The sequence below is a fragment of the Triticum dicoccoides genome, chromosome 2B (genome assembly GCF_002162155.2).
Source record: "Triticum dicoccoides isolate Atlit2015 ecotype Zavitan chromosome 2B, WEW_v2.0, whole genome shotgun sequence".
NCBI lineage: Eukaryota > Viridiplantae > Streptophyta > Magnoliopsida > Poales > Poaceae > Triticum > Triticum dicoccoides.
This window is the reverse complement of record NC_041383.1, coordinates 782956782-782962031: the sequence shown is the minus strand read 5'-3', so window position 1 is coordinate 782962031 and position 5250 is coordinate 782956782.

The window sequence follows — 5250 nt, the reverse complement described above, 5'->3', positions numbered from 1 at the left end:
CAAGAAGAAGGTTGTGTAGTAGACATCAAGATGTAGCTGGTGGGTCCCAGCAGTCAGGGGGGCGAATCGTTTTGGTTTCTTTTTTTTGCCCAGACGCACTTCCTTGCGTGCGAAGATGTAGCTGGTGGGTACCAGCAGTCCGGGGGGCAAATCTTTTTTTTTGCCCGGACACACTTCCTTGCGTGCGAAGGTGTCGCTGGTGGGTCCCAGTGGTCAGGGGGGCAAATCATTTTTTTTGCCCGGACGCACTTCCTTGCGTGCGAAGATGTAGCTGGTGGGTCCCAGCAGTCAGGGGGGAAACATTTTATTCGCGAAATATGGTGGCCCGTCCGGTGGGTCCCCGATGTCAGGTGGAGGAATAATTATTTTGCGTATAATAAGGAGGCACTTCCTTGCTGTGGCCGTGGACCCAGCTGTCAGCCTCTCCACGTACAGTCCACGTCCGTTGGAAGCAGTTCCTTGACCACGTTGACCACACCGCGCCGAGAGCACCAGGGCGGTGGACGATGACGAGGCCTAGGAAGGGGACAACGGGGAGCCGAAGAAGATGCGGCAGTGGAAGCCCGCGCCGAGAGGAGTACGAGGGTTCACTGGTTCGGCTGTAGTGTGAGGCTGCCGTCGCCGCAGGGCCAGGCTAGCGGTGGGAATAGTAGGGGGCGGTGAGGCCTTTGCGGCAGCACATCCGGCCACGGGAGGCAGGAGCATGCGGCACGACCAACGCTGCTTTGGGCGGCTGGAGCAAGAAGACCAGAGGTTGAAGAAGCACTACGGCCGTTGGATGGACATCGTACGGTCACTGAAGCTAGAATCGTTTATATTGACTAAGTTGACAAAGCCCTCCGTCCCCGTCAACTTAGTAGGCCCACAAGTCAGCCTCCCACCAAGGTGGGTCCCAGCTAGCTGGGGGGTATTCATTTTTTTGTGCGTAATAAGGAGGCACTTCCGGTGGGTCCGAGCTGACAGCAGGGGGAACGTTTTTTTCGTGAAATACGGTGGCCCGTCGGGTAGGTCCCAGCAGTCAGGGGAAAACTTTTTTTTCCGCAAAATACTGGTGGCCCGTCCGGTGGGTCCCTTCTGTCAGGTGGAGGAATAATTATTTTCCGCGTAATAAGGAGGCACTTCCTTGCGGCTGCCGTGGACATAGCTGTCAGCCTCTCCACGTACAGTATTCTTCCGATGGAATTCGGTCGTTGACCACATTGACCATGCCGCGCCGAGAGCACCATGGCGGTGGACAACGGCGAGGCCTAGGAAGGGGACAACGCGGAGCCGGGGAAGATGCGGCAGTGGATGCCCACGCGGAGAGGAGTACGAGGGTTCACTGGTTCGGCTGCGCTGCCGTCGCCGCAGAATAACAGGAGGTGTGGGTGAGTGGAGTGGAGGGATGGCCTGGCCAGCAGTGGGAGTAGTATGGGGAAGGTGAGGCCTCCGCGGCAGCACAACCGGCCACGGGAGGCAGGAGCAGGCGGCACGACCGGCGCTGCTTTGGGCGGGTGGAGCAAGAAGACCAGAGGTTGAAGAAGCACTACAGCCGTTGGATGGACATCGTACGGTCAGTCGAGCTAGAATCGTGCATATTGACTAAGTTGACAAAGCCCTTTGTCCCCGTCAACTTAGTAGGCCCACTATACTGGGTCCCAGCTAGCAGGGGGAGTATTATTATTTTTGGGCGTAATAAGGAGGCACTTCCTTGCGTGCGAAGATATAGCTGGTGGGTCCGAGCTGTCAGTGGCGGTTACATTTTTTTCGTGAAATACAGAGGCCCTTTCAGTGGGTCCCAGATGTCAGGTGGAGGAATCATTATTTTGCGCGTAATAAGGAGGCATTTCCTTGCGTGCGGCCGTGGACCGAGCTGTCGGCCTCTCCACGTACAGTCCACTTCCGATGGATGTCGTTCATTGACCACGTTGACCAGGCCGCGCCGAGAGCACCAGGGCAGTGGACGACGGCGAGGCCTAGGAAGGGAACGACACGGAGCCAGGGAATACTCGGCAGTTATTTCCCACGCGGAGGAGTACGAGGGTTTACTAGTTCGTCTGCCGTCGCCGGAGAATAACAACATGTGTGGGACTGAGGGTGAGTAGAGGGATAGCTAGGCCAGCGATGGGAGTACGATGGGGCGATGAGGCCCGCGCGGCAGCACAGCCGGCGGCGGGGAGGAGGGAGCAGGCAGTCCCGCCGGCGCTTGTTTGAGCGGCTGGAGCAGGAAGAGCAGAGATTGAAGAAGCACGACGGCCGTTGGATGGACATCCAACAGTATACAGGCCATTTGTGGAAAGCCTCAAATCTGTGGAAAACAGCATACAACCCATCTGCCATTATTTCAAATAGTTTACAGTCCATTTGCTAATTCTTACGGTGTTTTTGGAGCCCATATTCTTTTTGTTAGCATTACAGCCCATATTGTGGCCACGGTTAAAAAATTATACGAAATTTTGCATATGTCGGTGCGGTCTGAACTGTTTTTAATCCCGAAATTTCGAGTCACATTCAGACTAATTTTAAAAATAAATGTATATCAATATAAAATCCAATACATTGTCCACGCGTAAAAATCAATGCAATTTAAAATCTCGAAATAAAAAAAAGACATTTGAAACTAATTGCCGGTTTGATGTGTTTTAAAAATGTACATCCCATTTCTCATTACTGATAGGCCATTTTCTTGGCCAGCTGAATGAAGCTCTCCTCGTCTAGCCCAACATGCCTGATAAAGTGACTTACTTGACAAATCACAAAAAAACTGGGCTAGCCATTTTCAAAAAGAAAAAAAAACTACTGGGCTGGTCTGTGGTAAACATAAAAGAAAAGGCTATCTAGACAGGCCAGAGTGTCCCGCACAGCCCAGTTGACACCCTACTTCCGTCTCAAAAACATATTAGATAAATGCCACTCCAATTATGGCGATTCATAAAAATGCCACTGCAATTTCCAAACTTTGAAAAATGCCACTGCAATTTTTGAAAACTTTGAAAAACGCCACTGCAGTTTGCAAACTTTGAAAAATGCCACTCCAGACTTCAAAAAATGCCACTAGAAATGGCATGAAATGGCATTTTTCAAAGTTTGGAAATTGCAGTGCCATTCTCTCGAAGGCATTTATCAAATTAACCCAAAACAAAAATAACTGGGCGAGCTGCCAGGTCCCTGGTGTCAGCCACTCATTGTGCAATTCTCTTGTTTACTGACTACGTTGACAATGGCATGGGACCCAGATGTCAGAAATCCACTAGGAGGAGCCATTTTTATTGGCTTGAAATAAGGAGGCACTTGCTTGCGTACTGCCATGACCTTGGCGGGTCCCTGCTATCATCCTCTCCATGTACAATCATCTCCTGATTGTGTACGCGTCAACTTGCTAGGCCCACAAGTCAGCCTCTAAACCCGTGGAGGACAAATACAACCCATTTAAAAAAATAACAGCCCATTCCATACGTTCAAATGGAAAGTTCAACATTCAGAGCAAAGTAACAGGTCTGATCCACATATAGAGTACTGAACTTCCACGTTGACAACCATCATAGCCAAGTTAACTATCTACTCCCAGTAGACAAGTAATAACTTACTCTTAGCTAACTAGACGATGCCGGCGGTACACGCTAAACACCGGCACCGGCGTCCTGCACCTCGCCTCGGACTTGCCAGAGGTGCGATAGGGCGCATTGCTCACGCGCGTTGGCATTTTCCATGCCGGCGTGGTCCACCGAAGCTTCGGCTTCCAAGCGGGAAACCCACTTGACGAGCTGGTAGTAAAAATCAGCATCGCGGACGCGTGCGTGCCCGACAGCCTCCAGGGCTATTTGCTGGGCGCCGGCCTCCACGTAGTCGGCCCAGTTGCGGGCACTCTGCTGGCGACTCAGAGCGTCGGTGCGCTGCTGCTCCATGTCCTGCTGGCGGCGCAAATCGGCGTTACGCTGCTCCTCCACCAGGCGGTCGCGCTCCAACAAGTCCTGCTCCTCCGCCATGCGGTCGCGCTCCAACAACTCCTCGATCTGCGCATTGCCATCTAAAGATAGATATAATGCCTCCTCCCTCCATCTGCCTTCCGGTGCAAAATCGAACACTAGTTCCGGCGGTGACCGCCTCCGGCGTCGCCTGCCGCGGACAGGCGGGGGCATGGCGGACGTGGCGAGCGACGTCGGGCTGGTGGGGGCTTATGAGGATATGGCGAGTTGGGTCACGGTGGCACTGGAGAATGCCGGGAAACAGTACTTATAGGGGGAAGGTAGCGCGACGGTCATCGGAATTCAATGCATAATGGCTTATCGCGCCAGCTTGCCATGGAAAACTAGGGAAACTGAAATTATGACTGTGCCGTCCCGTCCCGTCTGGGTCGCACGCCGACATGGCGGTCAAACGAGTGCACTCGAATCATCTCCCTCCTTGTCAATAATGATTTCACGGATTTAAAAAGCCCGCAACAATTAAAGCGTATCTTTTTTTGCATCAGTTAGCTGCCTTAATTACGGCTGGCTGCATGCAGACACTCAGAATCGCTCACAGGCAGTACGCGAAGCAGCATGCAACGAGTCGCAGCCGAGGGCACGCATGTAGCCACTTAAATCGCTGGAATTAATTAGGCTTAAACTTCTGCATGCCATTAATTATTGCCATGCGTTGGTCTTGCTGCTTTGCTCATGGGACTAATAAACCCGGATGGAGGGAGTACCTTGGTTGGTGAGAGGTTTGAATTAAGCCCTGCAAACCGGAAAGGAGGTACTAGTACGTGCGTGATCTTCTATTTATTCGTGTAGCTTCGAGTAGGTCATTTCTTGAATTGAGCCCTGCAAACCGGAAAGGAGGTAGTACGTGCGTGATACGCTATTTATCCGTGTAGGATTGATAGTGTAGCTTGTCAGTTTCTTCAGAGGTAGGCATTTTTATCCGTGTAGGATCGATAGTGTTGCTTGTCAGTTTCTTCAGAGGTAGGCGTTTTTATTCAAAAAACTGCCACTTCACATCTAGCGTCACAAATAAAACTGCCAGGTGCGCATTTTTAGGCTAGCTAGTGATCGATCAGTAACTTGTAAACACTGAGAGAACAGAAATAAGTAACTGTTAATGCATCTCAATGATTCACAGATCATATACAAATATGTAGCTCCAAAAGCAAAGACAGCCACTTCGGATCTTGCGTCGCAACTAAAACTAAGTAGTACGATTCCCATACATAAGATCAACATGTTAATGCATCTCAATGATTCACAGATCATATACAAATATGTAGCTCCAAAAGCAAAGATCTAGAAA